At 40.3% G+C, this 23,989-nt stretch overlaps 1 long non-coding RNA gene across 1 annotated transcript in view; it reads left to right on the top strand.

The window, feature by feature from the left end:
* LOC142601987 (uncharacterized) overlaps positions 1–21,178 on the top strand; it is a 415,639-nt gene extending 394,461 nt beyond the window's left edge. The window contains exons 9-10 of the long non-coding RNA XR_012835563.1: positions 18,874–19,107; positions 21,017–21,178. This is a non-coding gene — a long non-coding RNA (uncharacterized LOC142601987). The remainder of the gene's footprint in view (positions 1–18,873; positions 19,108–21,016) is intronic.
* The last annotated feature ends 2,811 nt before the right edge of the window (positions 21,179–23,989 follow it).

Genomic DNA, 23,989 nt, shown 5'->3' on the forward strand with positions numbered 1-23,989 from the left:
TACATCCTGCTCTCTTGCATAATGCGGTAACATTGAATAAGTGAGTTTTCTGATTTAGTAATGTTCACTATTACTATCCTATAGATTTTGATCTATTCTCCCATTTTTTTATGCCTTACAAAATTTTTTAGGTGATAATATGTAGTGGAGACAACAGGGCTTTGGGAACTGGAAACAGTACAAAGAATCTATCACATTGCATGATCACTGGCTTGCATTTTGCTTACTGTAGGTAAAAGCCTATAGTGACAAGGAGAATAAATAGCTAACCCTTTAACTGTAGCTCTGGAAAGCAGTGGCAAGCAGGTCTGATGAAAGATACAACAATGTTCTCAATTATGTTTGTGTAAATGCAGAAAAGTACTGAGTTGTTGCTGATATGACCATTGTATTTTATTATTATTTCATCTGCTTTTGTCTTATTTATGTGGATGTGTCTTATTTTAAATTTACAAATTCCTTAGGTAAAGGACTGCCTTTTTATATCGCATTTCTAAAATACACGTCTCCATGATGGGCTGCTAGTGATTTTGACAATACCAAGATGATTTAATATTTGTGTTGCATTAAACATCTCACACCTGCTATCAGGACTGTAATCTGACTGCACAGGGCACTGTATAAATATATAGAAAGATACACTCTTAATCAGAAAGAATGTGAAAGAACACAAAAATGAAAGCAGAACAACAGTTAGGATACAACCACATCCAAATAACATGATCACACTGATCTAGAAAAGAGCACACTATGCCCATGGCTCTGAAGGATGGGGTTTTCTTATTGGTTCAACATTTCTTTGTTTCTGTTGTGGAAAATATGAATGTACAAAACCTGTGCAGTGTTATATTATTATATTATTACATTATTATATATCACAGAATCATGGAATCACAGAATGGTAGGGGTTGGAAGGGACCTCTGGAGACCTCGTCCAACGCCTCTGCTAAAGCAGGTTCACCCAGAGCAGGTTGCACAGGATTTTGTCCAGGTGGGTTTTGGATATCTCCAGAGAAGGAGACTCCACGTCATCTCCGGACAGCCTGTCCCAGTGCTCTTTCACCCTCGAAGCAAAGAAGTTTTTCCTCATGTTGAGACGGAACTTCCTGTGTCCCAGTTTGTGCCCGTTGCCCCTTGTCCTGTCACTGGGCACCACTGAAAGGAGTCTGGCCCCATCCTCGTGACACTTGCCTGTTAGATATTTATAAGTATCTCCTCTCAGTCTTCTCTTTTCCAGACTATGAGCCTTTCCTCATAAGAGAGATGCTCCAGTCCCTTAATCATCTTTGTAGCCCTCCACTGGACTCTCTCCGGTAGTTCTCTGTCTTTTTCGAAATGGGGAGCTCTGAACTGTACACAGAACTCCAGATGCGGCCTCACCAGTGCAGAGTAGAGGGGGAGGATAACCTCCCTTGACGTGCTGGCCACACTCTTCTTAATGCACCCCAGGATACTATTGGCCTTCTTGGTCACAAGGACACACTGCTGGCTCATGGATAACTTCTTGTCCACCGGAACTCCCGTGTCCTTCTCTGCAGTGCTGCTTCCCAGCAGGTCAAGCCCTAACCTGTACTGGTGCTTGGGGTTATTCCTCCCCAGGTGCAGGACTCTACACTTGCCTTTGTTGAATCTCATTAGGTTCCAACTCTCCAGCCTGTCCAGGTCTCAACTGAATGGCAGCGCAGCCTTCTGGTCTGTTGGCCACACCTCCTAGTTTCGTATCATCAGCAAAGTTGCTGAGGGTACACTCTGTCCCCTCGTCCAGGTCATTGACGAGTACATTGAACAAGACAGGACCCAGTACTGACCCCTGGGGCACACCGCTAGCTACAGGCCTTCAACTAGACTCTGCGCCACTTATACAACCCTCTGAGCTCTGCCATTCAGCCAGTTCTCAATCCACCTCACTGTCCACTCGTCTAACCCACGCTTCCTGAGCTTGCCTATGAGGATGTTAGGGGAGACAGTGTCAAAAGCCTTACTGAAGTTGAGGTGGACAACATCCACTGCTCTCCCCTCATCCACCCAGCTAGTCATGCCATCATAGAAGGCTATCAGATTGGTTAAACATGATTTCCCATTGGTTGATCCAATATATTATTATATTATTCTCGAGTCTGAAGAGTCAAGCCCTCAATAGATAGGAAGTGCAAGAATTAAGATCTGTACACACGCTAAATTTGGCTTTTTGTGATTATGCTTTCTAATTCCATCTGCAATCTCATCATTACATACTGTGTTTTTTCAAGGCACATCTGCCTGATTGAGTACACACCTTTTAAATAGCTTTTCAGTATTTTGTTTACTCATGTGGCTCTTGTGCCTTATCTCCTGTGCTTTTCAAAGCTTGTTCTAAAGACAGTTATTGAACTTTCTCTGAGACTTTTCATGCTGTTCATATTAACATCCAACAGCTACACAAATAGAAATGAACATATTTTCAGAACATCTCTGTAACATAAGGCAGTACTCATACATCCATTTTATATCTGGAGGACTGAGGAACAAAAGAAATTAAAATAGTTCCTGCTCATTTTGGGTTACCAATGGAAAACATTTTTTTTCAGTGCATTTAACACATCAGACATTCAAAGCACATCTCTCAAAGACATGAAAGGCAATGGTGAAAGCACAACATTTTTTCAATGCAGGCTCAAGTGAAAGACCCAGATACTGAGTAAAATCTAATTAATTTGCACACATGAACAGTTTGGCTGTAGTAACTTGCCTAGCATGGTAGACAACATCATGGAGAGAGGCTGGGTAGAAGATAATTCTGCAGAAGCTTTAATGCACAGATCAGACTTTCTCTTCCATCTGTACCCACCTTCTGACCTGCGGGCCTGTGGACTTTACATGTTTCACAGCACAGCTGTAGCTTATTTTCACAACAGGCTGTTCCATGAAACTGAGCCCTGATTCCTGTTGCAATAAAAGTGCGTGACGTTTAAGTAAACCTTCCACCATAATAAAGTCATATGAGTGGGTGAGAAAAGATTGCACAGAGAAGTGCATTCCCAGTGTTTTGAGAGCTTAATGTTGTTTTAAAAGCAGTGTACAGGTAATATTCTGTTTTTTTCTTTTTCTTTTGATTGTTTGTTTGTTTTTAAACAGAAACAGGAGCAGAATATCCCATAATGTGGCATCATCCTGGTGTCTTCATGGTTCGCCTGCATGGCAGCAATATCTAGAGCCACTGCACAGAATGCTGCAGCTTGAGCTAGCGAAGTAACCGCTGGCCATGGCAAGTTGTCCTTCTTAGTGAGACAATGAGACCCTTTGCTGAGGACTTTTACACATATTTGCTGACAGCAGATGAATAGTGAGAATTAGGAATTTTTAATTCCATTACAGGCATAACTCCTGCTGTTTCTCCATAGGATCAATCCCTTCTGCCTCATGTTTCCAGCATTTCCTCATTATAGCATTTTACAGCTCTTGGTCTCATTCCCTGTTACCCTTTCTTGGATTTCTCACACCAGTCTTCCTTTGCAATCAGTCCCACTTTCTCCTTTCCTAGTCCTCATGCAATCTGTCCTGTTCTCTTTTCTCCCACTGCACCACTGCTCTCTGGGGACCTGAGCCACTTGTTTACTGTGTCTCCTCTCACTGCCCATGGCTGCACCCTGTGCCTCCCTGTTCTGACCTGAGTGGTTCTTCATCTCCAAAGATGCACCCAGTACATTTTCATTACATGCTCCCTCCCCACAATCTGCTTGCCTGTCCAGTCCCAGTTCTTCTCCAGTATTTGGGACTATCATAAAATCCAGAACCCTTCTTGTATCTTTTCATTTGCTCACACATTAGATCTGGTGTCTGAAAACAGCTAATCACTGGCTTTAAGTCGACTTCTTCCTACAGGAAAGACGGGGAGAGACTCTTTATCAGAGAGTGTAGTGATAGGGGTAACAGTTTTAAACTGAAAGAGGGTAGATTTAGATTAAATGTACACTGTGAGGGTGGTGAAGCACTAGAGCAGGTTGCCCAGAGAGGTTGTGGATGCCCCATCCCTGGAAGAGTTCAAGGCCAGGTTGGATGGGGCTTTGGGCAACCTGGTCTGATGGAGGGTGTCCCTGCCTGCGGCAGGGGGGTTGGAACTAGATGATCTTTGAAATCCCTTCCAACCCAAACTATTCTATGATTCTGCTCATCATCTTAAATTCATCTTCTTGTCTCACAGCCTTGGTCTTCCTCTTGATCCAGCTCCCATCTCAAGAGTTAGCTTACCTTTTTCAGACTCCAGTCTCATCCTCCCCTTGAGAAACACTGCACTTCAGTCCCTGACCTGCAGCATACACAGCATAAACAAAATCTGTTGGGGTCTTATCTGGTAAACACTAAGAATTCTCTGTTGAGATGTGCAAATGACAATTTTTCAGGGGCTTAAATCTTATTTGGAAAAGAGTAGATATTCATAACAAAAACAGGAAACATGACCTGAAGGAAACTGCAGCATGTCCTGATAAACTGCAAATCCCTGCTCTGTAGCATGGGGATAGGGCAAAGTGTGGGAAATTTGTTTAAATGTTTTTAAGTTTATCATAATTTTGGCCCAGCTCCATTTCTTCCCTATCCTGAATCTTGGAAATTTTTTATTAATTTTGGCTGACGATAATGACATAAACTTCAAGAAAATACCTTCTTCAGGCAGATGTTTGGCACACACAATTCCAGCTGGAATAGCTATAAACTTGATTAAGTTCTCGTATGTCTGAAAAACAAAACCTCATGATAGAAAGTATCTTGCAATGTAAAGGATAGGTGATGCTGAAACAGTCCTACCAGAAGCTATGGAGGGTTGCAGGGCGGGTGTGAGCTAATAGGACCACAGGAGTAGAAGGTGAAGTGTCAGAGAAGAAATATCACAGAATACACAAAAGAATGGGAAGGAGAAAAGGAGGAAAGAATGGGGATGAGAAAAACCATGAAGAAGGAGAACAAGACTGCAACAGCGAGGAAAGCACATTACAGACGTCAGAAGAAATCAGTGCTCAGCAGACACGCTCCTTCACTCTCCTCAGAGGACTTCCTCATGCACTTGTCCCACTGCACATTTCCCAGTTACTCTGCCACCATCACGTGGCTCAGCCATGTCCACTTAATTGCCTTTGCTTTAGTAGTATGTTTCTCTCTATTACCCAATGATTTGTTGGAGAAGATCATCATTGGCTCCTGGCAATTACTTTCACTCCAAAATTCTTGTCTTCATCCTCTGAGCTCAGAGACCTAAACATCTGCATGTCCCTGAGCAGGCACACCGGCCCAGTGCCTCCCCAAGAGATACCATGCCCAAGGGCAGATTAGGAAGGGAACTTGGCTCAGTTTTGCAGAAGCTCAAAGACACATTCATGCTTGTGCTATGATTTCTCTTACGCACTATGCAACAATGAAACCAAGGAGGAGTAGGATGACCCATTTGTTTGGTTGCCATGACAATGTGCTACCCAGCACAGAATGCTGCTCTGAGCAGCCTTGCTGCTTGACTGCTGTGGGCTGACGATAGTCTAAAAAAATAAAGTAAAAGAGTCATCTATTGTGATTGCACTGCACTGCATTGACCTCTGCAAGATGAGAGGTGCAGCTCATCTGAAGTGACAGAGGTCTGTTGCTCACAATATAGCATTTCTTTGAAAAGAGAGTTGTGTTTTTTTCCAAGAGAGATTGGATGAATGAGATGGGGGTTTATTTATTTGAAATTCCAAGAGGGGTCATTTATTTTCTAATGCTATTGTAATGCTGAAAACAAAATACATAAGGAAACCAACAGTGGCTTATGGACATAGAGGCAGAACAGTGTATTCACTGCAATAGGAAGAAAAATGTTTTCTCTGGAGTAGAAGCTGCTGACATCTGTAAGTGGGTATGCGTAAGAAACATGTAAAGATAAGCCTGAGGTTTCATTTAGAACAGTGGATAAAGACTGTTCTCCATCTGACATAGATGAGGGTAGGCAGCGCTTGCTCTCCCAATTACCTCTGCTGGTGCAGAAAGGAAAGATACTTCACCACTAGCTTATTATCCCCCAGAGATAACTTGGCTTTATTTCTTTAAAGAAATATTGGCTTCTCAAATACAGATCACCCAAGAAGCTGATGCAGATCACCCAAGACCACCCTGGATGGGCTTTACCTAGTCTTTGAGGCATTTTCCACACTCCACACTTAATGTTGCTGCTTGCTACGAGACAAAGACAACTTTTACCTTAAATTTTGTGCTTTGCTATAGAAGTGTCTATGATACTACTATTATTACTATTATTATTAATGATGAGAATAATAATTTGTATTGCTGCAGAACTGTCATACATACCAGACTATCTACTTGCCTGCTTTTATTTAAATTTCTATACTCATTTTTTTCAAATAACATGTCAGTGAGCAGCGAGTATATAACGTGTCCCCCTAGATCAGATGTAATTTCTTTCTGTTCTTCAGGAGATTTGGGGATGTGTCTGTACCTGTCACAGGGAGGGATGTGCTTTGCAGAGCTATGTACCCTTGACAAGAGCAGCTCTTAGCAACAGGCAATTTCCCTGTGTAACACTCTTGGAGTGGATCTTCCTTCCCTCTGTGTATTTGCTATTAAATGAACAAGTTTGTCTCTCCTTGGAATTTCCGCTTAAATTGGCTCAAAAACAATGTCAAAACAAAGTGTTGCGTATGCATTCATATAAGAGATGAAACAATGAAGACTTGTACACGGGTTTCTCCCTACTCTACATCACCATTTTTGCTCATCAGTTTTGATTTGCTCTTCAAGAATGCTTTTAAGGGAATTCTTTCCTGAAGAAATTTTCTATTTTGAATATCATGGTGAATGGCAAAGACGTAAAAGGGGTTTACCAAACATAGATGTTATCAGAAAAAACAGATAACTTTATTTAATATGATAATTGATTTTCCAGACAACTGAAAAAGGGGAATGAAACTACCTATCTGGATATCAGTAAAGCAGTGTCACATGGGAATTTAATTAAGTGGAAAAGTCAGGAATTAAAGTGCATGAACCTATAATTTAGTTAAGAAGTTGGGTAGAGGAGAGATGGCAATAGGAAAAGTAGAAAGGGAAAGTATCTTGCTAGATGGAGGGAGATTACTGGAGTTCTTCAGTATTTTTCCAGAGCAATGTTGTTTCATATTTTCAGTAATGATCTTGGCACAAAAATAATAGTAATGTGCTGAGGAAATCCCTTATGGTGTAAATGGCGAATATCTCATAAGATGTCCATAAAAGAAAATAAGACATGAGGAAGTGAATAGATTAATAAGAGGTGAAATGAGCTGGAGTTCAATTTAATGGCATGCAAATTTGTGCATTTGAGGACTCAGATTGTGAAAGTCAGGAGCTCATCCATGGGAAATGACTGAGAAGAAAGACCAGACCGCAGCCTAACAGTGGATCTGTGACTGATTACTGTTGCCAATGAAACACAGTTGCTCAGAAAAACAATCCATGAATGGGCACTGCAAGATCTTGTTAATTTGCAGTGTCACCCCACAAGCCCAACAACTCACTTGCATACAGTCACCCCAAGAGGCAATCAAGCTGTGAGAGATGCAGAGGGAAGGGAATGGCGAGACCTGGGGAGTAATCACTATGATCAGAAGAGGCTGTTGCATTCAGCCTACAGCTCAGCTGCGGTCTATAAATGTATCAATGAGGACAGAAAAGTGTTATCTGTGCAGAGAACAAATCTAGCACAAAACCAGATTAGTTTAAACTGGAAGTTAATTAAATTTGGGTGGAAATTTGAAGAATGCTTATAAACGAGTAGTGAACAGCCTATTAGAAGAAGTATCAAGAGCAAATAAAACACACTGTGGAGGGGGTTCTTGATATATTTATGAAGAGATCTCGTGGTGCAATTGGTGAAGGTGCTGGGACTCAGTGACCCAGGTCTGTCTTTCTACACTTCTTTTTCCTAGTATTGCCATCTAAATTTAGCCTCTAGACATTCTCAACACTTCCCTAATATCATTGGTACCAACATAAATTGTGCCTTTGACTTGTCCAGAAAGGCATCCAGATACACAGTGACATCTCCTTTCTTTAGTAAAAAACCCACTGTTTTGAAATTGTTAGTGTTTGGTCTCTGTTCTTACCATGTGATTTGTCTTAGAGCCATAGCCCTTTCTCCTGATAGCCTTGTCATGTGAAGAATGATTAAACTTCTATTGCAGATCTTATGCTTCAAGGAAATATGATGTCTATTCCCATTTTAAGACTTGCTTCTTTCCTGTCACTCTGGTAATTATCAAGTCCCTCTAGTAGCAGCTTCCAAGCACTTAGAAACAGAAAATCTCTCTCACTCTTTCCTTTTTAAGTCTGCTGGAGAAAACAATTAATTAATTTGTTTATGTCTGCATGTATAGGATGAGTGAGGGTGGCTTGTGTATGTATAAATAAATGACTGGAGGAAAACTAAATCATTTAAATGAATGCTACATTTGGACATGAAAATTTTGAGATTCATCATTAATTTTGTTTCCAAGAACTGGTTCAAAAATATTTGAGCTCACAGATTCACAAGACCCCCACATCTTAACAGTTTCTAAGGACTGTCATGAGAGGTCACTGCAGAGTAGAGATGAGCCACTTGATCTTCAGGCTTTTTCTCACAGAGGGTTTGCCCCTCTGGAAGATTAGAGCTATTAGCTCTGAGGTGGATGCGGTCTGGAGCTTGTCTCTTGTTACTAATGTAATCTAATTAAGCTTTTCAGTATTTTCTTCTTTCATGCAGTAAGCTTTTAGCCTTCCAAATGTGATACAGTTTTGGTGTATTCTTCTAAAGCAGTGAGACCTTAAAGCTTGTTAAATACTGCATGGATACCAAGCACAAACTAGCCAGCGGAGTCTGATTTCCTGTGCGGTTTCTTCAAATGGAAGTCCAGGCTCACACACAGAGACTTAGTAACAGATGTTCTGTCCTGAGATTTATGCTGGTGGGTGGAAGAATCAATGACAAGAAGCATACAATATGTGAAAAAGAACAGGTACTCAAGAGTATCAAATATATATTTACTTGCAAATTTGAAAACAAAAGCTAATGATTAACTAAGCATAAACTGTTTTGCCAGAGTCATTCTGGAAGCATTCTCTGTTACCCGGGAACTGCTGAAGTTAAACATATTCCTGAAGCACCTTAGAAACATATTTTTTTCCTTCTGGTCTGTGCAGATGGTGGGCTGCTGATGACTCCTGCTTGGGGAAGTGAGAAATCAAATCAGACCCTTTAATAGGATGTAGAGGAAGAATGGTGTTACAAAGGGACCTTAAATCAGCCAATGCTGTGAGAAGGTTTTGCCTAAACCTTCTCCTGTAGTGATCTCTCTAAGACTGAAAAGATTTTAAACTCAAATAAACTAGGTTTTATTTGAATGTGAACTAAAACTTTAGTTTTAAAATAGAGAAACCTGGAAATGACTGGGTAGGAAAGAATAGAAATATGTAGATATATACACCTTTTATATGTCTAGAAACAAAAGAAGAAATAGCATCAAGGACATTGGAGAGCAACTAGCAAAAGTAATCAAAACTACTGTTGTGGTTTAACCCCAGCTGGTAACTAAGCCCCACACAGCAGCTTGCTCCCCCCCCCCCCCCCCCCCCCCCCCCCCCGCCCAGTAGGATGGGGGAAAGAATCAGAAGAGTAAAAGTGAGAAAACTTGTGGGTTGAGATAAAGACAGGTTAATAGGTAGAGCAAAAGCTGCATGTGCAAGCAGAGCAACACCGGGAATTCATTCCCCACTTCCCATTAGCAGGGAGGTGTGTTCAGCCATCTCCAGGAAAGCAGGGCTCCATCACATGTAACGATGACTTGGGAAGACAAACACCATCACTTCAGATGTTCCCCCCTTCCTCCTTCTCCCCCCAGCTTTATATGCTGAGCATGACGCCATATGGTATGGAATATCCCTTTGGTCATTGGGGTCAGCTGTCCCGGCTGTGTCCCCTCCCAACTCCTTGTGCATCCCCAGCCTACTCACTGGTGGGGTGGGGTGAGGAGCAGAAAAGGCCTAGGCTCTGTGTAAGCACTGCTCAGCAGTAACTAAAACATCCCTGTGTTACCAACACTGTTTTCAGCACAAATCCAAACCACAGCCCCATACCAGCTACTCTGAAGAAAATGAACTCTGTCCCAGCCAAAACCAGCACAACTACTAATAAGTATTTATTAATACTCATCAGAAACAGAAAGCCTACCAGAAAATTTGTAGGGTCCACTGATGATTAGGATATGGAAGACACTCTCAGAGAAGACAGAGCAATCCCAGAGGTGGTACTTTTGTTGCATCAGTGTTCACTGAAGAAGAAACAAGGGATATTCCTATTGAAAAATCATTCTTCATGGAGGACTCATTAGCAACTGAAGTGATGCTGAAGAGATGCTGGAACCGACTGAAAAGTGAACAGTCACATATCACCAGGACCAGAGTGTGCTCACTCATGAAACCCGAAGGAAGTCAAGGATGAAATAGCTGAATTACCAGTCATGGTGTATGCCCTCTTACTTAAATTGCATCTGTACCTGAGGACTCAGGGGTAATATTAAAATGTCTGTTTTTAAAAAATGTTTCCAGAGCAGGGGAATCAACAGGCCTATAAAACCTAATAGCCATATAGAGTAAATTAGTAGAAACTATAATAATGGAATAAATGGACAAGTGGTAGATTTCATTTAACTGGCCAGAGTCAACCTGGTTTTTCTGTGAAGAAGTCAGCATGCTTTTTTGTAAAGGGAAGCTCTTCACTGCAAATCTTTTACAGTTCTTTCCAGAGGTCAATGGAAGTATGGATAAGGATGATGTGATTGATAAATCCTTACAATTTCAGAATGCTTTTGATGCAGACTCTCATTTTTACTGCAACATTGCACCTGTGATGTAGGAGTCTCACAGATAGAGATACAGAGCAAAATGAACCTTTGATTTAACATGGCTGTGCTAATATCATGTTATAACTCAGATGACTTCTGCCCACTGTGTCCTTGCAAGTACATTGTTGCTCCTGGGACTGGTTTCAGACAACACAGAATATTTCTGAGTTGCAACAAACCCCAAACAATCCCTCCTGGTCCTGCAGTATTTATTTCCATAATCTCAGAGTCCTAGATTTCTGCTCTCTGTTCCTCTAAATAGTTTCTCAGTCTGCATGAGCTGCAGGCTCTCTGCTCTAAGCCAAAACTCTTGTGCCACAGAAACTCCACTTCTATGAGCAAACATGTCCCTTGAGAAGGAGGAATATTCTCCTGCCTTCTAGAGGGGTCCACCTCGCCCCGTTAGTCCCTTCAAGGAACATAACACATAGCAAGAATAAGCAGCCAAAGAGAGCGTGTCCATCACAGCTATGGACAAAAGCGAACATCCCTGCTGGCAAGCAACCTGATTAGCAGGAAAGCTCTGGAAACACCTGCTGCCAACTCACAAATGGAAACATCCTTAGTGGGCTCAAAGCCGTGCAGGCCATTCAGATATCAACTGCCACACAACATCCTGGCATAAGAGATGATGTATTAGGGAAAACAGGGAAAGAGACAGTGTGGTTTTTTCCAGGGAGACAAGAGAGGGACAATATGTTACACTGATCAACAACTGAAGAATGTCCTTTAATAACCATGATCAACTGAAAAGCTGTTAGTCTTTCTTACATTCAAAGCCAGGTATCTTGAGAATTTGGGAGGTGCAGCTGGGCTCCCTCTGTGGAACAGATCTTGTGGTGCCAAAGAATCCAGCCCTTTATGTCCTCAAAGGGAATCTACCAGATTTTATATCCTATTTACATGCCTTTCTGACAGCTGAGAGGTAGCTGAGTTCAGATGATATGAGCTGGGTTGATATGTATTGCCTTAATTCCTCATTGTTGGAGTTTTAGTCATCTCCCTACTTCAGATGTTTGCAGCTATTCTCTTACCATCCACTGAGTATCATTACATCATTAAAACACACTAATTTTCATCATTCATCTCTTAAATGCACACTAGTTTCATCAGACCTTCAGTGTATCAGGTACTGCAGGGTCAAAGTTGTTTGTTTTCTTTCTTCTCTGTGGTAGACAATCCAAGTGTTTCATTGTTTTGCAACTTTTATTTCACAGTTTTAGTTTTATGTATAAATTGTTGATAATCTTAGTTAGATGTTTCCAGGTGTTTTTATCCTAAAAATTATTGAAGTCCCACTCCAGCGCTAAGGTTAAAATAAAAATAGCTATGCTGGATCTGTCTGGAGATTTATAGTATCTGATAGTATAAGAAACAGGGTAGACATTACCATGTGGTTACACATCCTCTCTTATCTTCCAGCAATGGTGACTTAGGGATCTCATGAGTGGTATAGCTGTGTGTCTTGGTTTAACCGAGCAGGCAGCTAAAACAACCACACAGCTGTTTGCGCACTCCCCTTCAGTGGGATGGGGGAGAGAATCGAAGAGAAAAAGGTAAAACTTGTGGGTTGAGATAAAGGCAGTTTAATAGGACAGAAAACAAAGAAGAAGAAAAGGAAGAAGAAGAAAAGGAAGACGAAAAAAGGAAGAAAAAGGAGGAAGAAAAAGGAGGAAGAAAAAGGAGGAAGAGGAAGAAGATAACAATAATAGTAATAATAACAACAACAACAAAAATAATAATCAAGTGAGGCACAGCACAATTGTTCACCACCTGGAACCGATGCTCAGCTAGTTCCTGAGCCATGCCACCTCTCGGCCAACTCCCCCAGCTTCATATACTGAGCATGACATCATATGGTATGGAATATCCCTTTGGTCAGTTTGGGGCAGCTGTCCTGGCTGTGTCCCCTCCCAGCTTCTTGGGCACCTCCTTGGCAGGGCAGTACGAGAAGCTGAAAAGTCCTTGACTGCTTGGCAACAACCAAAATATTAGTGTGTTATCACCATTCTCATCCTAAGACCAAGACATAGCACTATACCAGCTCCTAGTAAGAAAATTAACTCTATCTCAGGTGGAACCAGGACACTGCAGTATAGAATAAGGGGGGCGGGGAGAAACCATAAAACAGAGATGCAGTTCTACAGATCTCCCCACATGCCGGAGAAATATGTTTCACCTGCTAGCTGCTATGTGAATGTCAGAGACATGGCTTTAAGATATACAAAAGGTAAAAATGGCTAAAAACCTGGGTGAGTTAGGTTGGTGGAGGAAAAGATAACTCTCTGCCCATCATTGTGCTGGAAATATTTTGGCCAGAGCTGAAAATGAAGCCATATATGTTTATAACTGTGTGCTATGACATTTAGGTGCTTTTTTGGATTAAGCTATTTATGTGAAAAAAAATCTCTACTTTCCTTCTTTTTTACCTTAAAGACAAGTATAGGTCTTAAGCTAATGTAAATGAACTCCTTCAAATTTAATGGAGATTAGCTAATTTATACAACATGAGGATTTGGGTCATGTTCTTTGGAATTAGGTAATGGATGGCTCCAAAGGAATATATCAACTAGAAACATAGGAAAACCTTAACCTTCAACACAGAATAACAACGAATTTCAGATATCTACAGGAAAAACTGGAGGAAATGGAGTTCGGCAAATGCAAAGGTATGACTCATTAAAATCTTGGATAAAGTTCAGGAAAAGTAAACAATCACTCAATTACAGCATAAGAATACACCAAAAATGTTATTATCATACTTCTGTCCTAATGCAAGACACCCTAAGCAATCAGAGTGGAATATATTCCAATAAGTATAATTAAAAGGGATAAATATGCAAGATTTATAAAGAGAAAAATGCAAAGAAATATGATTTCTCATTCTACTGGGAAGTGATATTTTAGGAGAAAAGTTCATATGTATCTTATAAAAGGTCTGCAGAACCACTGAGCAGCCTCGTGGCCTTACTTTCCCAGAACATCAGAGAGGCAGCTCTCTCTAGTGCAGCATCCAAGTACCTCTTAGCAGCACACTACACCGTATGGCTGGTATCTGTCATATGGTTTTTGCCTGCTCTGATGATAAGGACAACTCACATCGTACATGGAGTTTTTCAAGACATTTAGCAGATATACCTTTATTTTAGAGAAGGCAAGGGCATAGACATGTGTTCAGGGTTTTTAGTGGAAGGCAATGAAATTTGTAAATGAGTTCCTGGATGAGTCCAATCTACATACAGTTGCTGTCCCATGGAAAAGACATGTCTTCACCTGTTGTTAGGATTGGTTTCCTTGAAAGAACTCAGAAATATTAATTCCCATCTAAACTAGCAGTTCCTGAGTTGATGGTCATCAAGGGGCACATAAAGTTCTTGAAGTACAAATGACTCACCATCCAATTTAACTCCAAAAATGAAAACAACTTTTACTAAAAGATATGTCTTGGTGGTTATGTCAGTGGGCTTATGATTTTGTACTGGGCACATTTCTTTACTAGTTACCAAGGAGAGATTCTGGTACAAATAAAAATATCAATTCAAATAGAAAACTGAATTTTAAGTAGAAAATTAACCCTCTTTTATTACTGGAAGAATTAATGTGTGCTGGAGCCAAACCCTAGTTATTTTCATTGGCCACCTTTAAAAAGAAAAAAATCCCTTTGTATTTCTATGCACACAAAGCAGTCACTTAAAGGCAAAAGGTGAATAAAGAGTATTTTGCTTAATTTATACATCCTTGTGTGCTTGGTTAGCTGCTGTGAAATATCATTTGGTTTTAATAGAAAGCTACAGGTATTGAACTGATTGGTACAGTATCTTTATGAGAAATCACTGCAAGTTGGGGAACACTTTCTATTTCACAGCAGGTCTGTCCTTTAATTTGAGTAACTAACTGACGTACTGTGGCTGGAGGAAGAAATAGTGAACTTTTGATTTCAGCCAGCTTTCCCGAGGTACACACAGATGAGCATACTGATAAAGTGGACAAAGAAGGGAAAAGCTGTAATTGCAATGTGCTGCAGGCTGGTTTCTGGCTGGCAGCAAGCTCTGCCTTAGCTCTGCTGAAGCAGGAGGTAAGCGAAGGCCAGTGTCACACCAGATGTCTGCTGTTCCTGCTAGCAAAGTGAGCAAGGAACCAGCATGGCTACAGCATCACCACTACCAAAACTTGGTTAGGCACCATTTCATCACCTCAAGTTCTGTAAGGTGGCTCTATCCTTTTCAGCCCTGACCTTCCCCAATCATCACCCAAGGGTGGATCTTTAAAGGCTCAAGAGAGCAACTGGACCTCTGCTGTTAGGGCTATGCATCCAGACAGGAGAAAAAGAAGATCAGTGCTGCTTTGGGGATACCTCCCTGAAGATGCTGGTTGGGTAGGGGTCAATTTTCTGTATGTGACAATATGTGCTTTGTTAAGAGAAGGAGGACAGTCCCCTTGTGACAGCAGCTCCTGGGAGGGCACTGACACCTCTAGCTTGCTTTTCTTATTTAGTGCTCTCATTCCCATTTGTGACTAAAAACTGCCTGAGAGATGTCTTACCAAAATGACTGTGACAGTCATCTGTTTGGGTTGAAAACAGGAGCAATCAGCAAACCTCACATCCAGGGGGGGTGGTGAAGAAAGAGAGAGGTTCAAAGAGTAATGCTGTCTTTTTTTGCTTCCCAATGAGTTTCTTGCACCTATGGAGAAATTCAAAAGATTGATTTAGGGCAACTGGAGGCTTCTTCCTAAGCACCTGACCTGGTAATGCATCCCTATATTCTGTGCTGACTTGTGCTGAGTGCAACAAGATTATCCTCAGTGAAGTAAATGCCACTGCTGGGGATGTAAGAACTGAACTGTCTTTCAGAAAGCAACTTCAGAAATGAAGAGCAGAATCACAAATAAGCTAATGGCTTCTTCTTCTCTTAAAAAAAAAAAAAAAAGGGAGGGACGACCTTCTGCAACACTAAAAGTTTGGATGATACAGAAAATCGTATCTTGGTTCTGTCTTTTAATAAATACACAATACTGTTGAGGAGAGGATATTGGCTCTCTTTCCTGAGGAAATCCAGCATACTCTTAACAATTCCTGTACATTGCAGGCAAACATGAAAACTACATGGCCAGAAATGTAATATCCTTCTTTCTGTATGTGTAGGTGGGACAAATAAGTAACCCTTTGACACCAGATCTTTCAGAGATGGTTGAAATTTGCAGCTGAAGTATTTTTGGTGGAAAAATGGGTTTTCTACTAAGCAGAAATATCTGCTTTCAGAAACCTTCCATTTTCATTATAAAACTGAAAGTGGCCCAAAACTAGACAAAATTCTGGCCAAACTTTGAAATTCTTTTTAGCTTTTAGTCTTTAATTAACTCTTCAATACCTTTACAACAGACACTTCTTACAAGGTGATAAAACAATTTCAGTCATTCTATAGAAATCAATGATTTCAATTCAGTATGACAACAAATAATTTGTGACAACCAAGTCTGAGATGATATCATTATCTTACATCTGCAACAAACAATGGTTTAGGAGGAGCATGAGAAAATTATAACCCCTTACTACAATGTTAATTCTTATCCTTCTTACCATATGCGTGTGCTCCACTTGGAATTCCCTGGTGTTTTAAAATGCAACGTGCCTGGCCTACTGCTGGGATAATAGCTTTAGTTACATTTCCTATTATGATTTATTCAACCCTATGCTCTAAAACAATTATAAAAATTGTAGAGTAAAAAAACCCTCAAGGCAATATAAAACAACATTATAGGTTTCATTAAATCTTACTGAAATGGGTGGACTGTTATAGCCACAAGACCTTAAGGTAAATTCAAAACCACATTGAGATCCTGCTACAAAAAATAGTTTCTTCCACCATAAATTTAGGCCCTTTACTCCACACAGTGCACCATGCATGTAAAGCATGGATGTAGCACATAAAGATATGCTGAGCCAGGTTTAACAAGCTAACTACTGCAGCAGGAAGAGTTGCTCCATGCCAATGCACTATGGTGCCAAAGCTGGTTAGTCTGTCATGAAGACTAGTAAGCATTTTTGCTGTCAATTGTCTTGAGGAGGTTCATGCTGAGCCACCAAGCCAGAGAGAAGGCTGCTAGAAGACCTGTGTTTTAGTCTAAGCCATTCCTTTGAGATTGGCCAAGAACACTGAAAATGCCACTTTTGGGGCTGTGTGTTGGCTAAAAGAGGTGTCAAAAAGTTCACGAAAGAAAATACTTCCGCTAGGTCCTCCTGGGTGTAGAAACATCACTTTTCACATACTTACTAAAGGAATGGGGAGGCATCAAGGAAACAACTGACTCCATCACCATACTTTCTCTACAAATATCCCTCAATTATTTAACTTTGAACTACCCAATTAGGATAAAGGAATAAAGATGAATATAAAGATAGGAATTATAAACAAGGCTCATTGTATTTTTCATTATAAAAGTTAGCAAATGCTTTTTTCAGTACTGAATAATTTGTCTTGTAGAAGAGTTTTAAATAGACAAAAGAAATTAACACTACGTCACGACAACGAGGTCACACAGCTTCATGCTACATCCTTTTGATGTTCCTAAACTAGAAAAGTTTTTAAATAAATTTGATAACCAACAACTGAAATATTAATTGCACACATCCTTATTGGGGGTTACTGAGGATGGAAAATTTGAATTGCTTTCTTATGCTTAATAATTTATTTGCTTTGCAGAAAAACAGATGTGTTGAAATTGGGTCCACACAGAGAGTTAGCAAACTTCCTATTATATCTCTCTATATTAAGTTTTGTGTTTAATGCAGGCATAGAATTTTGCATGTATGCAACTTCTTTCAGGATTTCCTGTTGCCCTCTCCTATGACCTGGAGCTACTTTGAGCTATACAAGGACTAAGGGAGGAAGAGTCCTAGTGGGGACAACTAATGGCAGGAAGGGAGGGAATAGAAGTACCTGATGGAGACTTTTCATTCCTTCTTTAGCCTATGACCTAACACGCAGTTAAGTGAAGAAAGAACATCCGTAATAGTTCAGCTGGATTATGAAAAAAGAGAAACCTGTGCTGTAGTTTATACAAGGCCTGGCTGACCTTGAACATCAGTATTATTCACACACGGCTTCCCCAGAGTCAACTCCTACAACTTGGATAGATAGAAACCAGGCATCTGTAACAAAGATGTGACAACATAATGTTTTAGTTGTAGTTCAGGACCGTGTTATAGCCTCTGCAGAAATCCACTGCTACAAGTATCGCCTTCCTTCATTCTCCCACTAGCCTGGGTTGGAGCCTGGATTGAAAGAGTCCAGAGCCCAAACCTGGGCTGCTGTGAGCCAAAGGAACAGTGGGAAGCGATGAAGAAGAATACAGGGGGAGCACTGGCGGTTTACTGGGTTTGATGCTCAGTTGCTGAACTGTATTTTTGACAGCAGGTTTTCCGTGGTAGCAAAGAACTAGTAATATAACTAGAAGAGACCTCATCACTTCAGATGTCTTATTTGGTCTCAAATTCCTGACATAATTTTTAAATTTTCAGCAGTCACTGTCTTTGACACGATTTATGGGTTAGATTTCTCAGTAGACATACTGTAGTTCTGGCAGATATCACAGCCTGTGATACTCCTTCCTAGCAAATTCCTCATCAGCTTTATTAACACTGGATCTATATTACATCCTGGCAAATCTTATTACTTTATGGTGTACTACTACACTCTGAGCTACTGCGAGCACTTTACATCAGTCCTGTTCAGCAGCTTTGGACTGCATGCTAATTGCGTGGATTAAATCTTCTTTCCCACTTCCTTTTCCCCTTCTTCACTACCAATCTCCTTTGCTTTCAGATTTCCTCCTTCCCCCAAAGCTCCTTAGGTCCTCTCAGATCCTAAAGCACTTTCTCCATCTTTCAATTATCACCTACACCAAAGTTTCATTTTCTACTTGGTTTCTGGCAAGCCACTTGGGTATTTATGTACTGGAGTGTCCCACTGACAGCAGGTTGTGTCTCTGCTTGTAGCTGCCAAGCCAGCAGTGGGAAGCTCCTGCACACCATGCAGGGTCGCTTGACCCGACAGCCATAGTTTGGAAGGCCTAGCACCAACTACCCTTCTTGGTGCTTGCATCTGCCATCTCTGTCTCACACCTTTTCCAGCCGGAGGGACAGAAACGCACACATCAACGTGCCTGAAACTATGTGCAAGAAACGTACATTCCTTTTAAAACAGAGGCTCGGTGGAGGAGAATCACAGAAGTAAGAAGAGCAGTTTATTTCACGTCTCTTTCTGATTTACCTTCTTCTTCTAAGGATATTTCTTACTTTAGGCTTAGAGAATGACAGATTCATTTGCATGCCGGTATAAGTGATAATAAATTAGCTGCCTAAATCCCTGCTTGCTGGTCTACTGAGAAAATAAGAGACATGCTCATTAACATTTTATGCAGCCTCTGGATAGAAACAACATATCCAGAGTCAACAAACAGCTCTTAGATTTCAATATTGAACTCTTTAGCTGCCTAAAAATAATTTCCTTCAGGCTTGCTAGGAAAAAAAAAAAAAAAAAAAGAAAAGAAAAAGTGCTATGGCCAGGGATTCCCTTGAGTTCAGATCACCATAATAGAGCCATTCTCATAGCTGTATTTAATTATCTTTATGCACTTGCAAACAGCCTGAGTTGTGGCATGATGGAGTTAAATGTGGCTGCTAACATATTTATGGTTTGAGAGTCTACAGCCTGGCTGTAGACAAATCCTGGAGCAGCTATTTAGGACTTTTTCTCCTGTTTTTTGTTAGTTTTGGTTTGTTGGTTGTTGGTTTGGTGTGGATTTTGGTTTTGGGGGGTTTTTGGGGGGTGGGTGTGTGTGTTGGTTTTTTGTTTGTTTTTGTTTGGTTGGTTTTGCTTTGGTTTTGGTATAACTCAGTTACAAACATTATTCTGTTTAATAATAGCAGTTGTTGCTCTAGGCCTGATTAGGTCCTCAGCAGTTTCCTGGAGTTATGATTTTCTTGTTATTGTCCTATGAAGCAGAGTGGGAATCCATAAATGGACAGCGTTGCAACCACTCCTCATCACTACAACCCCTCTTTCATGCTAGCTGCTCCAGCTCTTACCTTGCTACTCTGCAATTTATTCAACGTTCCTCTGAGCTTCTCATGTTCATTGACTGGAGAGGGTTTCTAGAAGTACTCCAAAAACATCCAGAAGGAACTACATTCTCCAGCCTTGGCTCTTGAAGCTATTTAGCTTTTTATTTTTGTCACTTTGAATCACATGGCTCTTACTTGATTATTTTTTCTGACCCTTGGCACCAAGTTTGAGCATCTGGTCTTTTGAGAAGTTCTTTGAAGCTGCATTTCACTTATATTTCTACTTTCATGTCTGTCTACTCCCCTTCCTTCTATTTCCTTCTGCTAACCATTCTTTCCTTCTCTGCCTGCCCACTTGCCTTTGCTTTTCCTTTGATGTTTTACTTACCCGTGAGGATTCTCTCTCTTGCGTTCCAGCTGGGTTTTTTGTCTTCACACAGATCCCTTGCTGAAACACAGCTCCACGTTGTCCTTTAAACAATCTTCCTGCAAATAAATTATTTAGACAGACACCCCCCCACACACCTTGTAAAATATCTGCTGATTCCAAAAGCAGCTGATTCTATTTCTGACTTAATTTTGCTTTTGCAAAACCATAAGACCCTACTGGCACAAAAAATTATTGTCCTCTGAAGAAAGTAATATTTTAATGTAAAAACCATTTTTTTTTCCATGTGACCAATACATAATTTTTCCTGTGAAATGTGAAAAGCTTCATTTGTGAGTGAGAGCTGTTGCAGCAGACCCCCCACAGAGCTATAAATATAAACAGGAAAAATTGTCTTAATATCTATCCAAGAGCCAATCTGCTTTAGCCAACTCACAGAGTATATTGGCAGTTAAAATAATCCAAGTTTTGGTGTTGGGTTTTTTTGGTTGTTGTTTTTTGGTGTTTGGTTTTTTTTTTGTGTGTGTGTGTGTGTGTGTGTAAGCTACTGACTTATCTGAATATTCCTTAATGTAACTGACTAGACCACACTGAAAACTTGTGTCCAAACACTTGGATACGTCTCTATAAAATGGATTATATATTCTTTTATCATCAGTGACCATATATATGTTACCTTTATTTTAGATTATGAGTGCAATGCCCTAAAAGGATAAAAATCCTGTCTTCATGAAAGAACAGTAAGTACATTTATTTTCTAGCAGCCTGCCCTAAACAGAACACAAAATGTTTCTCATAGTCTACAGAGAAAATAACTTATAACTCTACAATTCACAGCAAAAAAACCTTACAAACATATCTCTCAATGCCCATGAAACAAACACTCTGCAATTGTTTTCTAGAGAGAAAACAAGAGAAGCCAGCAGCTCTGGTTCTAGTATGTACTTCAGAATTGCAATACCTGCCTTGCCTGAATACTACTCTGTCAAAATGTTTGCACCATGTAAATGTCTCTAAATCACCAGTCCTGCATCTAATTCATTATAAAATCACAATGATCAGTTAAATCTATAGTCTCATTCTGACTTCACAGACTAATGGCTGATAAAGATACAGGCAGGATCACAGGAAAATATCTAGCCCGTTACCTCACAGCAAGCTAGGAACAGGGAAACCTAATCCACTCCTCATAGATGCTTTTCAATCTGTCCTTAAAAAGCTGTAACAATGGGGAGCTCATGTTCTCTCAAGGTAAGCTATTTCAGTGGTTAATTATCACCACCATTAGAGAGTTTTCCCTAATGTCTATCCTAAATCTCCTTTGATCTAATTTAGCCTCATTACTTCTTGTCCTGTTCACTGTAGATACTAGGAACAGATAATTCTCTTTCTTTTTGCAGCAATCTATTCCATGTATAAGTTTTTCCATTGCAAGGTCATGTTTTCTAAGCCTCTCTATATTTTGATTACAGGCAATGATTTGCCTGAGCATTTATACACTTAAAACAGGTTTGGATAAGACTTTCTGCAAATTTGGAAACCAAGAGATATAATCTTTCATGCAAGGTTTAATCCAAGTTGGCTGCATAGTAAATGTTAGAAGCACCTCGTGATTCTTCACATAAGTCTTGCCTAGAACAGGAATAAAACCTTATAAATATCATACTTGTAAACAGATTTCTTCCTGGACAAACAGAAATCAGACTCCATTATTATAAAAAATAATACATCTTCGGTAGTCTGACCTTAATCTCTGCCAGTCTCCTAGTAATTAAAATGGTAATAACATGATAATTAAAGCTTTCATTACTAAACAATTTGTATTTGGGTGTGGCTGAAAGTGGTTCATGAGGCAACATTGAGCCCTCTGGCCAAGAAAGGAGAAGCAGGAGGCAGGGAGTGGTTGAAGCGGCAGATTTCACCTTTTAGCAAGAACCCAGGTTCAAGCAACAAAACTGAGCCTGGTATCCTGATGATGGCCACTGCTTGCCATGGTCCACCTCCACCCGCCCTGTCTCCATTCCCTGGTAGATAAACCTGGTAACCCATAGGCTTGCCAAGCTGCAGTGGAACAAGATTGCCTTCTGTCAGCAAAATAAATACAGTGGATTATTGTCATAGCAAGGAAGAGGCTTGCTGGAACCACGTTCAGACCACAGCATGAAGTGATGATGTACGTGGAAACTCACAACTCCTAAATAGTGCTGATCATAGGATTACCTGGTGGTGAGAGCTGACAAAAGGACCAGTGCCTGAGAATGAAGGCTTTGCCATCCCAGAAAAACCTTCCCAGTCAATCACAAAACCTTCTCACACAAATATAGTGGTATTTTCCACCTGTCTTAAATGGAAAAGATGCGTATCGCTGTTAGTCTTGTTAGTAGTTCATTCACACTGCAATGAGAAGGAAAGTTTAATCATCTGAAAAAGATTAATCTCAGTTTCCCACAGCGCTCAGAAAAGACACAATTTTTTCTCACAATTTGCCAGCAAGTAATGCTACAGAACATTACAGAATTTACTGCAGGTAAAAGAGCTGTGGAACATGACCAAAGAAATTCCAGTGACACATCCAAGTAGAGATGCATTTAGAGCAAAAAAATGTAATAACGTAAGATGCCCTTGCAATATGGATGATCAGACCTGGGCTAAGCTGTGCCCAAACCTTGTGTTAGCCTTTCAACTGCACTTTGCAAGTAGAGTCATGCCCAACAGACTGGAGACTGCAGCAGACTAATAGCAGAGCTAGATAAATGCTAAATGGCTACTAGTCCAGGTTAAAACCTCATATACAATTTAGTAAAAGTTTAGTTGATGCTTGAGCCTTCTCTGGAGACTTTGTGTGAAAAGCAGTGGGAGTGTGGGACTACCTTATATACAGCAAAGGCAGAGTCAAAGGCAAGAAGAACAAGATAGGCACATTTGTCAGCGAGGGAGTGTTCATTAAGGAAACAATTCTGTTTTGTAACGCCTACAGTAATTACAAAGATGAAAAAGTTAGACTGCTGGTGTGCTGAGATACATTGATGAATACTTTATTTGTCTTTGAAAGAGGAGCTGGTTTGGGTTCCCTGTTTATTCACAGACTACCCCAATGAGTCCTTCCTCAGACTTGGGCTGCTGTCCCGAGGGGAGCACAAGAAGTTTTGGGAATGCTGGTCATATGGAAACAATCTAGCTTGTTACAGCCACTAGTAATTAAACTATAAATACAAAGTAGATGTGTAAACATAGTAGCCACAAGGTCAAGGTATTTTCAAAACCGGCCACTTAGATTGAGGTTAATTTTAACAATGTTCATAAGAATTTATAAGCACTCCGAAAAGGAAACTGTCCCTATTATGGAAAACAGGGCACCTCATTGAGCAAACATGACTAAAAAGTAAGGTATGCAAGGAATAACATTTAAACCAATAGATTATAATAAAATATGACTATTAAATTAAAAGTAGGAATTGTTTGTGTTTCACTGAATCATCCATTTTAATGCTGCTGAACAAATAACATGCATCACTTATTACTCATATTAAGAAAAATCAAAAGAAGGCATAGAAGTGCTTTGTCCAAAACTTATTAAAGTCAAGGGAGTTTTTATCAATGTTTGTCTGGAGCTGAGGCTGGAATATAAATTGGAGATGGATTTAATGATTATTTATTTCA

Source organism: Balearica regulorum, chromosome 5 (genome assembly GCF_011004875.1).
Source record: "Balearica regulorum gibbericeps isolate bBalReg1 chromosome 5, bBalReg1.pri, whole genome shotgun sequence".
In the NCBI taxonomy this organism is placed as follows: domain Eukaryota; kingdom Metazoa; phylum Chordata; class Aves; order Gruiformes; family Gruidae; genus Balearica; species Balearica regulorum.